Here is a 17,033-nt window from a genome sequence, read left to right on the forward strand (position 1 = left end):
ACTCCGGTTCACTGCATGTGGTAATAGTTTTGGGCGGTTTTGCTTTTTTTTTTAGTGACTTTTTCAAAACTAGTGGTAAACAAGCCTGACACCTCGTGATAACTTTTGCACAATGAAAGCCAGAATAGTGACAACTTTATCATGCTAAATGTGCCCCTTTGCTTGAAATTTTCAGGTTGTGACAATGTTGAAAAATAACCTAGAGGTCCAAGGAGTGCACCATAGTTAATGACCTCTAAGAAGCCAGCTACCAGTTGCCTCGTTAGCGCAGTAGGTAGCGCGTCAGTCTCATAATCTGAAGGTCGTGAGTTCGATCCTCACACGGGGCAAGAGATTTTGTTTTTTCCCTTTTAGACACGCTTCGCTTATACATTAACAAAAAATTCAAGAATTGACTGCCCCTTTCAATGAAGCATGTATTAGAACTTGGTAGGTATGAAATTCTTTTATAATGGACCTGTGATTGCAACTGCAATCAGTTTATATTTACTTATCGCTGGTACTAGGTTTTACTGCACATAATCTGTTTACAGTAGATTAGAAAGTACTTTAACCTTTTCTGCCTTTTCAGGCACAGTATATACTACACCGAAAGCTTGTTGTTCATGTCTAGTGCTGCACATTTACAGTGATGTGATTGCGACAGCGCCACACAGCCCTGCACCTGAGAGCAATATTACAGCATACCTGAGAATCCCTGACAGCTCTATTTTACATTTGTAGACACTAAGGATATGATCCCACGATCAGTAAACGGCAGCGCTTTTGACGCAGCACATGTCCACTCAGTACAAAGCGCTGCCGGCTTTTGATCGTAGGTGATTCCGCATGTGTTCATTGAACCGTGCGGAATCACGGCATCATGTCCATTGTTCGGGTGACTTTATCTTGTGGAGACTGAGTGTCTCCGCAAGATACATAGACATGCTGCGGTCTGGAAAGATGCGCCACATGCGAGTCTCCGCAGGGAAGCTGGAGGCGTTTCTGCATGCATAGTGGACATGGGATATCATAAAATCCCTTCCACTATGCTGTAACATTTGGACGCTGCGGATTTACGTAGCTTCCAACCCGCAGCGTTTACTGACCGTGGGAGCATGCCCTAATACCTTGAATACTTAGCTATACCAATGGATTATAATTGTTTTTTAATTAAAGTCAAAGTCCTTTTCCAAAAAACGTAAACTTTAATAAAATATTTACCGTATTTTGTGGATTATAAAACACCGGATTATAAGACGCTCCTAGGATTTAGAGGTGGAAAATAGAAAAAAAAATATTTGAAGCGAAAAATGTGGTCATGACGCACTGTAATGGGATATCTGCTGCTAACACTGTTATGGACATAATGTCCCCCAATTCTGTACTAATGTCCCCCATCCTGGGGTATATGTGGCCCATCCTTGTCCCATCCTGGTATATATGGCCCGTAATCTATATATGATCCCCATGTTGGTATATATGGCTTCCCATGCTGGTTTATATGGCTTCCCATGCAGATTTATATGGCTTTCCATCCTGGTATATATGATCCCCCAACTTGGTATATATGATCCTCCATCCTGCTATATATAGCCCCCCATCCTGGTATCTATGGCCCCTCATCCTGGTATCTATGGCCTTCCATGCTGGTATGTATGGCCCCCCATCCTGGTATATATGACCCCTCATACTGGTATATATGACCCTCATCCTCGTATTTATGGCTCTCATCCTGGTATATACAGCTCTGGCAAAAATTAAGAGACCACCACATCAAAACCCTGTCATGGGCAGCCCCTTCTCCAGACCTGAACCCGATTGAAAACCTCTGGAATGTAAGCAAGAGGATGATGGATAGTCACAAGCCATCAAACAAAGAAGAACTTAAATTTTTGCACCAGAAGCAGTGTGAAAGACTGGTGGCAAGCATGCCAAGATGCATGAAAGCTGTTTTTAAAAATCGTGCTTATTCCACAAAATATTGATTTCTGATCTCTTCCTGAGTTAATACATTAGTACTGTTGTTTCTAAATGATTATGAGCTTGTTTTCTTTGCATTATTTGAGTTGTGCAAGCACTGCTTTTGTTTTTTTTTTTTAAATTTTGACCAATTCTCCTTTTCAGAAAAATACAAACAAAATTTATTGCTTGGAAATTCGGATACATATCATAAGTTTGTAGACTAAAAGAACAATTTACATTTTACTCAAAAACATACCTATAAAGAGAAAAATCAGACAAACTGAACATTTGGAAGTGGTCTCTTAATTTTTGCCAGAGCAGTATGATCCCCATCCTGGTATATATGATCCATAATGGCTAGACAGATGGATAGCTCTATACAAAGTTATCTGCAGAGTGTAATTGTAAGGCTGGAGTCACACTAACCTGCGCAAAATACGCTCCGTATTTTACATGCGTAATACGGATCAATGACCACTAAATAGTGGTCCGTAGGTCATCCGTAAGCAAGGTGAGGTCGCGTATTTTGCGCATGTGTGTATCCGTATGTAATCCGTATGCAATCCGTATGGCGAGATTTTCTCGCAGCCTTGCAAAATGGACATTTAACGGTTTTGAGGCCTGCAAACAATTTAAATCATTAGCCTGCACCCTATTTAGACACTCAGAAACAGGTGGCTGCCTCCATTCTGTACATTTGTCACCTTGCTTTCACGAGGTGTGTTGGTGTTCTTTGTGCAGCATGGCAGAGGGTCTGACGTTCAATACAACCGAGCAGGTTCTCTTTACCTGGCTTTTGTCACGGCGCTTTGGCCAACCATATCCTGTGATAGTGGATCCGCGGAGGAGGAGACGCATGTGGGTACATCCACTTTTGAGGCAACGACTCACAAGAGGTCATTTTCACCGCCTCTATTCGTCTCTGCGGAAGCATCCGGAGAAATTTTACCAGTACTGTCGAATGAGCATTTCCACATTTGATCGTTTCTTGGAGACAGTGCGCCCTGGGATCACCTTTCAGGACACTAGGATGCGCAAAGCCATATCTGCAGAGGAGCGACTTCTACTCACAATACGGTATGTACTACACAACCACATTCTCTATGTTCATAATGTGTGTGTTAATTTATGTTTTTGGCCTTCTTGGACAAAGTTTAATACCCTCATCTTACTCAAAATATGTTTCACCTGACACAGCAGAATGTTACATCTAATATGTACTGCATATCACTTAGTCATTGTACCACCAAATATGTGTGTGTTGTTCTCTCTCATTTCCTACCAAGTTTGGTCGGCATGTAACTGATTTTTTTTTACTTTACCCATTCTAACCTGTACTATTTCTGTTGTTCTACAGCTTCCTGTCCACTGGCCTGTCTTATGCCGCCCTCCACCATGAGTTTCTCATTGGAAAGTCAACCATTTCAGGCATAGTGAGGTCAACATGTGCAGAAATCTGGACAATACTCCATCAGGTGGTCCTACCCGAGCCCAGGATGGAAGACTGGTTAAGGATTTCAAGGGACTTTGAGGAGGACTGCCAGTTTCCAAATTGTATTGGGGCCCTGGATGGCAAACATATCAGGGTGCGTAAGCCGCCGAACTCAGGCTCCCAATTCTTCAATTATAAGCAATACTTTTCTGTTGTATTGTTGGCTCTGGTAGACCCTCAATACAAGTTTATAATTGTTGACATTGGGGCCTATGGAAGGACGGGAGACTCTAGAGTCTTCAATACTTCCATAATGGGTCGGCGGCTACGCACCAACCAGTTGGATCTAGCACCACCACGCCAGCTACCAGGCTCCCCCGAACAATCAGTCCCTTATGTCCTTGTGGCAGATGAGGCCTTTCAGTTATCACGTAATGTCATGAGGCCATATCCCCGGCGCAACCTTGACCACAGGCGCAGAATTTTTAACTTGCGCCTATCACGTGCTAGGCGACTGGTGGAGTGTTCCTTTGGGATTCTTTGTGCAAAATGGCGAGTACTCCAGTCTGCCATTCAGTTGAGTGAGCAAAATGTGAATGAAGTTGTCAAAGCCTGTGTTGTTCTGCATAACTTCACCAGGATACATGATTGTTCCTCCTCTGATGGTGTTGTGCGTAGGCCGGACAATGTGCGCAGGGTGAGACCACCTATCATCCCTCAACGTAGACCGCTCTCTGGCCTCAAAGTGCGTGATATATTCACGAATTACTTTATCTCACCTGAGGGGGCAACTTCTTGGCAAGAGAATGCTGTGTCTGTTATAATTTGTTTTTTTAAAAGTGTGTCTAAATATATATTACTCAAGCCTTTTTATGATTCTATGAGTGTTTCTTTGCATTGGTTGGTGTCTGTTAGTATGTTGTGAGGGATAGTGAAAAATCACACAGAGACGTTAACTAGAGTAGACAAATTTTTAGTTTTGCCTTTTTTTTTTTGTTTTGCTTAAAGGCTAACATAATTTTGCCATAACACAAATTTGGCAATGGCCAAAATGACCCTTTGTGCCTTCTTTAACATGGTGTAACATTAACATTACAGAAAAAAACTGCAACAAACATTATGCAATAACAACATTGCTGCATGCCTACATTAACCTTGATTAGGCAACAAAGGGTGAGCTCCATCACCTAAATAAAGTCAATAAGATAACACTCACATTTCCTCATAATGTTTTCCAATCATAGAATGATTCCACCATGACAGGCAAGGCTACCTCACATCTTTCACACAGATATTACCTGTCTGTAGAACAGACAATATTTAAGCATGCTATACTGGAAAGGATGAAAATACAGAATTCACTTGTTAAGACATAGAGAGAGCGTGATATTGTGAATGCTGGTCGCCTCAAATTGTTTTACTAGAGATTGCTAATAACAAAGTTGACTACTTAACTAAAGGCAAGCACGCCTTTCCTATGCATTAGCAAGTGATTAGTGTATTTTCATCCTTTCATGTAACAGTATAGCGCATTTAAATATTCTCTTTTATACACACATGTAATATCTGTGTGAAAGGCGTGAGGTAGCCTTGCCTGTCATGATGGATTGTTTCATATGTTTGGAAAACATTGTTTAAAAATGTGAGTGTTAAATTATGTTCTAAATGTTGGTGAAGGAGAACACCTGTTTTTTTGTCTAGATTAGAAACACCAGTTACATGTAACTGGACATCTCCAAATTTTTGATTCATAAATCCTCATATGTAGGGGAAGGGGAACGGGGAGGAACAGCCTGTGGGTGCTGCTGGACATTGTGGGCAACATCGCCCTGTGTGGGGCCATACTGTTGCCCATGATGCTGTTGTTGTCCAGCCTCCTGGGCCTGTTGGTGATACTGGCCAGAGTAATGATGATGGTGAGGGGCTTCTTGTTGGCTATGGTAGGCCCGTGGCTCATACCCACCAAGATAGCCAGATCGTCCCCAACCAGGTTGGGACCAACCTCCAACACTGGGTGGGTACAAGTGGCCATATTGGTGGGGTTGGCTTGAGGAAGACATTTGGGGCTGCGGAATAGAAGGATGGGTAGGGGGAGGAAGGGCTTGAGGTGTTGGCCCACGTATTAGGGGCTGTTCAGACCCTGCTTGAGCAAGCATCTGTGTGGATGGTCTCATGCGCATTAAATTTCTTGGTGAGAGCTGCCACCTCTCCAGAAATTCAAACACCTCATATGGGGTATTGGGGGGGTGCTTGCATCAAGCAGGATCTGAATACATCCCCTAATACGGAGCCTGACCTCACGGGTAAGGGCACGGAGATAAAGGGTGAGGCTACGTGCATAGGCCTCCTCACCATCATCTGTAGTGACTCTGGACAAGTAATTCAGCACCCCAGTGTCCACATTGGTCCTGCTCTCTTGAATGGTGACCTGGCGCCTTCTTCTTATTCGCCGTGATGCTAGAGCAGCCTGTGGGGAGGGCCTGATCTGGGCAGTTGGGCTGCTGCTCAAGTTGCCCAGCTCTTCCAGGATGCGTGAGGTTGCAGCTGCAGACCGTCCTGATGGTGTGTTGTGTAGGGCAGCCATTGTGTGTTCTGGTGATGCCTCCTCTTCAGCCATCCTTCTTGTAGGGGGAGAAGATGGGCCAGCCACCTCATCCCCTACAGGATCTATAATGGGCTCTGCCTCTGAGGCCGTTCCTCGATCCGTAAGGTTGGATTGAGTTCTGTTATGAAATAGAACAGAGGCAAAAATACATCAATATTTTTGTCCCTGTAAAGTATTTGTGTAATGTTTTTGTGTCATGTGGTGTGAGGTATGTACTTACGGTCTCAGAGCCAGAATTGGGGCGAGGAAGTTCAGCCGGTCATAGTAGATATATTTGCGCTTTACATGGCCAGCATCCCCACTCCTGGACCGCTGCTGGCGTTCCCGGCGGTACTGGTCCCGGATGCTTCTCCACCGTTTCATCACATCTTCCACTGCAATGTGACAGGAAAGATTGTCAAAATCACATATTTGAGAGGTCACATTTTCAAACAGTAGTCTAGGCATGGGGCCTTATGGGGTGTGCGTTCTACCCATGGTGGCATATGTAATTGGGCCGATACCCAGGGTCTCATTAGCTCCCCTGAAACTAATTTTAGTGGCTAGGAGGATGAGGAGCTTGTGGCCTAACCCCTAATTATGGCTGTGTGAAGCCACGTGTCACATCCTAATGTAACGGCCTCATGAGGCTAATAAAAGTACATGCACAGGAAGGGGGGGTGGTGCTGATTGTAGATTAATTTTATAGCGCGCGCTAACGTTAATTATATTTTTATGGTTGCACTTACGAATTTTATGCTGCTCATCACGTGGTCTGTCACCAAAGTCATGGTACATCTGGCGACAGATGCGCCTCCATGACGCCTCCTTTCTTGTGCGGTTCGCATAGTTTGCGTCGCGTGGGTCCCATATTTCTGGACGCTCCTGCACCAGCACAATGAGCATCTCTACATAAATATATGTGGACGCCATGCTGCTGCTGTACTCCGTGGAGGCTGACTTCCTGGATGTCTGGAGCGCTTTTTGAGCTCATTTGCATGTCTACGCTTCCTGATGATGGATTGGCCCATTTCCTGTTCACCAGCCAAAAGACCTGCGTATTGCTCGCAGGTCACACGTGTGTTCCGTGTGTAATGCGTATTTTTTGCGCACCCATAGACTTGCATTGGCGTACTACGGACGTAGTACGCTGACAATCGCAGCATACTGCGAGTGGCACGGAGCGTAGGATACGGAGGAGAAATATACGCCTGGTGCGAGTGACCCCATAGAGAATCATTTGTCCGTGTCTAATGCGTGCTTTTAGCACCTCTCACTCTCCCGTATTCCTCGCCAGTGTGACTCCAGCTTTAGGCCGGTTTCACATTAGCGCTTTTTAAGCGCACGCACGGCCGGGGGTAGCTCCGCCCCCGAGCCGGCTCTCTGCCCGGCGTGCCCGCCCCTTGCTTGTAGCGCCGCCTACTAGCGGACAGCGGCGCCTGCGATCGGCGCACCCTATCTTTAGCATAGGGTGCGCAGATCGTGCGCAGGCCGTGCGCTAGTTGCACTTTGACCTGCGCTGCGCACTTTTGGCGGTGCGCCGTGCGCGCCAAAATCAAACTTTTCGGATTTTGGCGCGCACGGCGCACCGTCAAAAGTGCGCAGCGCAGGTCAAAGCGCAACTAGCGCACGGCCTGCGCACGATCTGCGCACCCTATGCTAAAGATAGGGTGCGCCGATCGCAGGCGCCGCTGTCCGCTAGTAGGCGGCGCTACAAGCAAGGGGCGGGCACGCCGGGCAGAGAGCCGGCTCGGGGGCGGAGCTACCCCCGGCCGTGCGTGCGCTTAAAAAGCGCTAATGTGAAACCGGCCTTAGGCTATGTTCACACGTAGTGGAACTCCCGCGGAAGTTACCGCGGGAATTCTCGAGATTCCATTCCGCTGGAAAATCGCATTTTAAATTGCCGTGATTTTCCCGTGGAAAAACTAGCAATTTGCAAGCGTAATTAGCTTGCAGAATGCTAGTGTTTTCTAAGCAATCTGTAGCATCGCTTGGAGAACTGATTGACAGGTTGGTCACACTCGTCAAACATAGTGTTTGATGAGTGTGACCAACTTTTACTATTGAGGCTGCCTATGCAGCATCAGTAGTAAAAAGATCTAATGTTAAAAATAATAAAAAAATAAAAAATTGGGTTATATTCACCGTCCGATGTCCCCGATCATTGCAATGCTGCCGGCAGGTCCCGTTCCCAGTGATGCATTGCAGCAATGACCTTTGATGACATTGCGGTCTCGCGAGGCCGCTACAGTTATCGCGAGACAGCGACGTCAGCAAAGGTCATCGCAAGGGATTACTGGGAACGGGAGCTGCCGCGTGTATCGCTGAAGCCGGGGGACGCTGCGCGGGGCATTGGAAGGTGAATATAACCCGATTTTTTTTTTTTTTATTTTATTTTTTTTATTTTAATTCTATTTTTTACAGGGATATGGTACCAAGAGCCTAGAGGAGACTCTCCTCTCCTCCGGACCGTGGGTACCATCCGCAAATGTTCTGCTTACTTTTCGCATAGTGTTCACAGCCACATGCGGAAACTAAGCAGAACAATGCATTCCTATGTGGGCGGAATCGCTGCAATTCCGCAAAATAATGAGCATGCTGCGTATTTTTCCATGATGCGATTCTGCTGCAGGAAAATACGCAGCATTAGCACAGCATTGTGGAATCCCATAGGATGTTTTTGCGTTTTCGTGGCAAAATCGTGCGTTAAAAACCGCCGTGAAAGCGCGAAAAAAACGCGACGTGTGAACGCAGCCTAACACTGATATTTTTATTATTTGTTCCAACTGACCAGTGTCTAGACAGCTGAATGAAGTGAAAAGTCAGGAGTGGAGATATTGGTTACACTCAGGGAAGCCACTTGGAATTTTGAGGCCCCATACTGGCAAAATTTTTGGGGCCCTCTTGAAACTCCGCCCAGGCTCTACCTCAGTCCTGCCTCCACCCTTCGAACTGTCCACAGTCCCACCGCTCTCTCTTGGAAAATATCCACTTCTCTCCAATCACACATTAACAGTTCCCATCACCAGATCACACATATAGCCGGTAGCTCTTGTTTTGGCCAAAAGTTTTTTTTAATCTGCCACCACGACAAGGTAGACTCTTTGCGCCAGTCCCTACTCTACTCTAACCTATTAAACATTTGTTAAAATATGCAATACATTTTAGGTATATTTTTATTTTTCAATTTTTAAAATGACCAATAATATCACATCCAAAGGGACAAATACCACTGCATCATGTTCAGACCACATATTAGGCAATAGCATTTGGGTTTTTTTGTGTTTTTTTTAAGACAAAGTTGAAGTAAGATCGCAATACTCTTATTGACCAATGCTGACTTTCCTGGGCCTGTAGATTAAGGGTGTGTGCACACGTTGCGGATTCTGCTGCGGTTCCACAGCGGATTCGGCCGCTGCGGAACCTGCGGTGTACGGTACCATAATATCCTATGGATATTGAAATCCGCAGTGCAGACGGTGCGGATTTTTCCACGCGGTTTTCCTGCGGTTTCTAAACCGCAGAAAGAATTGACATGTCAATTCTTTCTGCGGATTCCGCTGCGGTTTGCCATCTCCTCCATTGTGGAGATGAAAAACCGCAGGGCAAAACCGCAGGATAATCCGCAGGTAAAACCGCAGGTCTTTTCACCTGCAGATTTACCTGCGGATTTTACAAAATCCGCGCGGCCAAATCCGCACCCAAATCCCCAGCGTATGCACATACCCTAAAACCAGTTTAAAATCAAGAAGTGAAAGGCGTAAGGTTCCAGTGTATATTAACCCAGGTCCAGTTTTAGGCTAGGTTCACACATAGCGGAACTCTCGCGGAAATTACCGCGAGAATTCCGGAATTCCATTCCGCAGGAAAATCGCATTTTAAATTCCGCGATTTTCCCACGGAAAAACTAGCATTTTGCAAGCGTAATTAGCTTGCAGAATTGCTAGCATTTTCCAAGCGATCTGGAGCATCTCTCGGAGAACTGATTGACAGGTTGGTCACACTCGTCAAACATAGTGTTTGACGAGTGTGACCAGCTTTTTACTATTGAGGCTGCCTATGCGGCATCAATAGTAAAAGATAAAATGTAAATAATAATAATAATGAAAAAAAAAAAATTGTTATTCTCATCTTCCGACGTCCCGTGCAGCCTTCCCGCCTCTCTCCACGCTCCCGGTCCCAGTAATCCTTTGCGACAATTACCGCGATGACGTCTGTTCTCGCGGGATCGCGACGTCTCGTGAATGACCGTGTGTACCATCCGCAAATGTTCTGCTTACTTTTCGCATGGTTTGCACAGCCACATGCGGAAAGTAAGCAGGACAATGCATTCCTATGGGTGCGGGATCGCCACGATTCTGCGAAATTAATGAGCATGCTGCGTTTTTTACCGTGAAGCGATTCCACCACGGTAAAAGCCGCAGCATTAGCACAGCATTGCGGAATCCCATAGGAATGCATGGGATGCTTATTTTCCACGGCAAAATCGCGCGGTTAAAACCGCCGTGGAAACACGAAAATAACGCCACGTGTGAACTCAGCGTTATACTTTTTTTTTAATGCAAATCATCTTCATCAGCAGCAAAATTGTCTTCTAGGTTAGACACTAGAAACAGTCTAATCAGATGAATGAATGTAAACTTTCTGCAATAGTTACACACAAAAAAAGTCATCACAGGACGACATCAGTGTTTGGCTTCTTCTGTACAGTCAGCACTTTGGCACTTCTCCGATTATAGGGTGGAAAGCTCTCTTGAGGATCCCTGTGATGTTTAACCATTTGTTGTTTTATTTTGGTTTAACATGATTAATTGAGTAGATCCGTATCTCTAAGTTCACAGAGCGCAGAAGCTATCTTTCCAACAGTAATATTTTTCGACCCCTCTTTCATTTGCCATTTATACAACATCTGATAAACTTTTTCCTTCAACCCATCACGTTCCTAATCATGATCAATTTCTGGCTGATGTAAACTTTGTGCGCAAACTCTTTCCACTTCCGGGCTAAATTATCCCTCAATAGTTGCATGTGGCTGTCATTTAATAAAAAAACTGCTCTCATGCACATCAGCATATCGATATTTTATGTAATTTAACCCCTTCATGACCAAGCCTATTGTGACCTTAATGACCAGGCCATTTTTTGCAATTCTGACCAGTGTCCATTTATGAGGTAAAAACTCTGGAACGCTTCAATGGATCCTAGCAATTCTGAGACTGTTTTTTTCGTGACATATTGGGCTTCATGTTAGTGGTAAATTTAGGTTGATAATTTTTGCGCTTATTTGTGAAAAAATCGGAAATTTTGTGAAAATTTTGAAAATGTCACAATTTTCAAATTTTGAATTTTTATTCTGTTAAACCAGAGAGTTATGTGATGCAAAATAGTTAATAAATAACATTTCCCACATGTCTTCTTTACATCAGCACAGTTTTGGAAACATTTTTTTTTTTAGGAAGTTATAAGGGTTAAAAGTTGACCAGCAATTTCTCATATTTACAACAAAATTTACAAAACCATTTTTTTAGGGACCACCTCACATTTGAAGTCAGTTTGAGGGGTCTATATGGCTGAAAATATGCAAAAGTGACAGCATTCCAAAAACTGCACCCCTCAAGCTGATCAAAACCACATCCAAGAAGTTTATTAACCCTTCAGATGTTTCACAGCAGCAGAAGCAACATAAAAGAAAAAATTAACATTTAACTTTTTAGTCACAAAAATTATCTTTTAGCAACAATTGTTTTATTTTCTCAAGGGTAAAAGGAGAAAGTGGACCCCAAAAGTTGTTGTAAAATTTGTCCTGAGTATGCTGAAACCCCATATGTGGAGGGAACCACTGTTTGGGCGCACATCAGGACTCGGAAGGGAAGGTGCGCCACTTGACTTTTTGAATGGAAAATTAGCTCCAATTGTTAGCAGACACCATGTCATGTTTGGAGAGCCCCTGTGTGCCTAAACTTTGGAGCTCCCCCACAATTGACCCCATTTTGGAAGCTAGAACCCCCCCAAAGGAACTTATCCAGATGCATAGTGAGCACTCTGAACCCCCAGGTGCTTCACAAATTGATCCGTAAAAATGAAAAAGTACTTTTTTTTTACAAAAATTTTATTTTGGCCCCAATTTTTTCATTTTCACATAGGCAACAGGATAAAATGGATCCTAAACTTTGTTGGGCAATTTCTCCTGAGTACACCGATAACTTATATGTAGTCATAAACCACTGTTTGGGCACAGGGCTTGGAAGGGAAGGAGCGCCATTTGTCTTTTTGAATGGAAAATTAGCGCCAATCATTAGTGGACACTATGTCATGTATGGAGAGCCCTTGTGTGCCTAAACATTGGAGCGCCCCCACAAGTGACCACAATTTGGAAACTAGACCCCCAAGGAACTTATCTACATGTGTGGTGAGCACTCTGAACCCCCAAGTGATTCACAGAGGTTTATAACGCAGAGCCGTGAAAATAAAAAATCATTTTTTTCCTCAAAAAATGATTTTTTAGCCGACAATTTTTTATTTTCACAAGGGTAACAGGAGAAATTAGACCCCAAAAGTTGTTGTCCAGTTTGTCCTGAGTACACTGGTGCCCCATATGTGGGGGGAACCACTGTTTGGGCACACATTGGGGCTCGGAAGGGAAGTTGTGACGTTTTGAATTGCCGACTTGATGGAATGGTCTGCGGGCGTCATGTTGCATTTGCAGAACCCCTGATTTGCCTAAACAGCACAAACCCCCCCACAAGTGGGCACTTTGAACCCCCAAGTGCTTTACAGACGTTTATAACGCACAGCTGTGAAAATAAAAAATCATTTTTTTTCCACAAAAATAATTCTTTAGCCCAAAATTTTTTTTATTTTACCAAGGGTAACAGGAGAAATTAGACCACCAAAGTTGTTGTGCAATTTTTATTATTTTGAATGGGGCGAAAGGGGGGTGATTTGAACTTTTATATTTTTATTTTTTACATTTTTTTAAAAACTTTTTTTACTTTTGGCATGCTTCAGTAGTCTCCATGAGAGACTAGAAACCGCAGTTGTCTTATTGCCTGTGCTACACACAGGTGATTATCAGATCACCTGTGTGTAGCAGAAATGCTCACTTGCTATGAGCACTGACCACCAGGCGGTGCTCATAGCAATCCGGATATGACAACAATAGAGGACTGCTGGAGATCTCTGTTTGTCATGCCAACGCATCGGTGACCCATGATCACGTGACGGGGTCACCGATGGGCGGGATTTCCAGCGCTCTTACCAGAAGTGCTAGTTAAATGCCACTGTTAGAGATTTACAGCGGCAATTAGCAGGTTAATACCTACGGGTGGATTGTGAATCCACCCGTGGCTGTTGGAGGCACATGTCAGCTGTTGAAAACAGCTGACATATGCTGGGAAAGATGTGGGCTCAGTGCCAGAGCCCACATCAAAGGGAAGGATCCCTACATTATTACGCCCAACGTTGGAAACGTAGTAATGATCATCAATACGACTTAAAACTGCCCTGCGATATAAGGCAACAGCATCCCCCGACCGATGACAATCCAGCAGTTATCAGCTGAAAACTATAGCTGACAACTTGCTGCATCAGCCACAGTCAGTGAGGGCACCGACATGGCCATTTAAGCCCTTAAATAATGCTGTAATTAGTGACTACAGCATCTAGATGGTTAGCAGAGTGTGGGGGGCGTCCTTTTTAACCCCATTGGGACCTTGAGATCCTGATCGTGTGGTGTCCTGATGTTTGCCATGGCAATTCATGGCCAAATAACAGCCTTTAAGTCTTCCAGCTATAGCAGCCTGTTCAGAAGTTAGAAACATTTAGGTGGTAAAAATTTATTATTTCATTCCTGTCATGTCACTTTGCATTAATAATTGAAAAGCACCAGAAGGGTTAATAAACTATCTGAAAATGATTTTGAATAGGTTGAGGGATGCGGTTTTTAACATAGTATCACTTTTGGGGGATTCCAATATATCGGGCCCCCAAAGTCACTTCAAAGCTGAGTTGGTCCCTAAAGAAAATAAGTTTTATAAGTTTCTTTGGAAAAAAATTAAAAATTCCTGCTACTTTTTTAAGCTTTTTAAAATGTTAACAAAATAAAACAACATTTTACAAATGGTGCTGATGTAAAGCAGACATGAGGGAAATATTATTTACTAATATTTTGCTATGGTATGGCTATCTGGATAAAAGGGATAATCATTCAAAGTTTGAAAGTTGCTATTGTTTTGAAATTTTTGTCATGTATCTGATACTTTTTATAAATAATACAAAACATATTAACCTAAGTTTACCATTATCAGAAGATATAATGTGTCATGGAAAAACACTCTCCAAATCAGTGGGATATGTTGAAGAATTCCAGAGTTATTGCTACATAAAGTGACAATGGTCAGATTTCAAAAATTTGACCTGGTCATTAAGGGGTTAAGACAGTGAACAGAGTGTGGCTTAGGGTGGTTTCACATTAGCGCTTTTGTGCGCAGCGCATCGTGCGCATGCAAAAAACGCATCATGCGTTTTTGCATCCGTTTGCGTTTTTTAGGTGCATTCGTTCTGTATGGGTAAACCCAGTGTCTACACATTTTTACGACAAAAACGCATGTTCATCAAAACGCAGGCGTGCACATTTCCATGCGCACACCTGCGTTCCCATAGACTGTAATGCATTTTTTTGTCGCATTCCATGCGCAAGCGTGCGCATGCGTTTTTTTGACAAATTTCGGCACACCCAAAAATGCAACATGTTGTGTCTGGAGCGCAAAGGCGCACACGAATAAAAAGCGCATGTGCACGAAAATGCATATGAACGTGTGCAAACGCAAGACCATGCGCCCCCCATGTTAAAGATAGGGGCGCATGACTCATGCGCAGCAAACACTGCGCACAAAAACGCTAATGTGAAACCACCCTTAATATGCCTGAAAATGCCTAAAAGCAAACCAGGGAGTGAGTCTATCAAATGAACTATAGTCATTGGCCACAAACAACTTGTAATGGGGTGATGAGGTGCACTCACTTTCTAGTTACTTAGATGCCACATGACATTTGCTATTCACTGAGCAGCTGGAGAAATAAATCGATCTATTCAGTTCCTTTTTTGTTGAAAACTGTTTTTTCCCATTTATTGCATAGTGTATTGCATATTTACAATTTATTAACCCCTTTCCCACATCAGGCGTAATAGTACGCCGATGTCAGACTCCCTCCCTTTGATGTGGGCTCCGGTGGTGAGCCCACATCTTTCCCGGGACATGTCAGCTGTTTTGAACAGTTGTCATGTGCCCGCAATAGCCACGGGTGGAATTGTGATTCACCCGCCGCTATTAAAGAGTTTAATGCCGCTGTCAAACTTTGACAGTGGCATTTAACAAGCACTTCCGGCAATCGCGCAGGAAATACGCACACCGGTGACCACCCAGTGGTTGGCGCTCATAGAAAGTGAGTAAATCTGCTACATAGAGACAATCTGATCATTGCCTCTATGTAGCAGAGCCGATTGGGTTGTGGCAGCTTCTAGTCTCCCATGAAGCATCCCAAAAGTAAAATGTTTTTAAAAAATATAAAAGTTCAAATCACCCTTCTTTCACCCCATTCAAAATTAGACAAAAATAAAACCAAATATACACACATTTGGAATCGCCGTGTTCAGAATCGCCTGATCTATCAATAAACAAAGGATTAACCTGATCGCTAAACGGCGTAGCGAGAAATAAAATCAAAACGCCAGAATTACGTTTGGTCGCTGCGACATTGAATTAAAATGCAATAACGGATGATCAAAAGATTGTATTTTCACCAAAATGGTATCATTAAAAACGTCAGCTCAGTGCGCAAAAAATAAGCCCTCACCCGACCAGAGATCACAAAAAATGGAGACACTACGAGTCTAGGAAAATTGCGCAATTTTTTTTTTTATCAAAGTTTGGAATTTTTTTTCACCACTTAGATTAAAGAGAACCTAGCCATGTTTGGTGTCTATGAACTCGTAATGACCTGGAGAATCATAATTGCAGGTCAGTTTTAGCATTTAGTGAACCTAGCAAAAAAGCCAAACAAAAACAAGTATAGGATTTCCCTTTTTTGCAATTTCACCATACACCAATGGTGTCGTTGAAAAGTACAACTTGTCCTGCAAAGAACAAGCTCTCACATGGCCATATTGATGGAAAAATAAAAAAGTTATGGCTCTGGGAAGAAGGGGAGTGAAAAATGAAAACACAAAGCCGAAAAAGCTCCGGGGGTTAAGGGGTTAAAGGTTTTTGTCTTCTAAAGTTGTATCCCAATAAATATATTTTTATAAATAGCTTGATTATTGTATAATAATGATGATTAAAAGCCTGATGTTACCATTTTACTACAGTAAATGTTTCACTTAAACATGAGACACATAAGAGGGAGCTGGAGTCGGAGTCAAAGAAATTGAGGAGTTGGAGGTTTGGCTTATCGACTCCACAGCCCGTGTTCTTTTCGGTCATTTTTTCCTGTCTTTTTTTTTCTTTTGCATATATAAGGGTATGTGCACACGCTGCAGTTTTAGCTGCGGTGTACAGTACCATTCAAATGAATGGTAAATAAAAAAACGCTGTGTAGACGTTGTGGAAAAATCCGCGTGGATTTGCTGCGGTTTTGAAACCGCAGAAAGAAGTGACATGTCAATTCTTTCTGCGGAATCCGCAGCGGGTTCCTATCTCCACCATTGTGGATATGGTGAATCCGCAGGACCAAACCGCAGACAAAACCGCTGATAATCCGCAGGTCTTTTGACCTGCGGTTTATCTGCGGTTTTTGCAAAATCCGTGCAGATTAATCCGCAGCGGATTCCGCAGCGTCTGCACACACCCTAAAACTACTGAGCAGCGTCCAAGCAGAAGCCACCTGATGAATGGACAGGCTACATTTTTTAACTCCTTCACGTCTTTAAAAACCTGATGCAGCTAAAAGAAGTTCAAAAGATGGAACCTTTTATCAGAAAGTTGTTTTGACAGTTCATATACTCATTCTATTTTACATTCATAGAGTGTCATTTCAGGTTGACTATAGAACTTGCCCACTTGAAAAAGACATTGT

At 43.4% G+C, this 17,033-nt stretch overlaps 1 non-coding gene across 1 annotated transcript; it reads left to right on the forward strand.

Moving 5' to 3' along the window:
- The first annotated feature begins 256 nt into the window (after positions 1 to 256).
- On the forward strand, positions 257 to 329 carry TRNAM-CAU (transfer RNA methionine (anticodon CAU)). The gene has a single exon. It is a non-coding gene; the product is annotated as a tRNA-Met (tRNA).
- Positions 330 to 17,033: the final 16,704 nt, after the last annotated feature.

This window comes from Dendrobates tinctorius, unplaced genomic scaffold (genome assembly GCF_039654945.1).
Source record: "Dendrobates tinctorius isolate UK_male_01 unplaced genomic scaffold, ASM3965494v1 ptg000228l, whole genome shotgun sequence".
Classification (NCBI taxonomy): domain Eukaryota; kingdom Metazoa; phylum Chordata; class Amphibia; order Anura; family Dendrobatidae; genus Dendrobates; species Dendrobates tinctorius.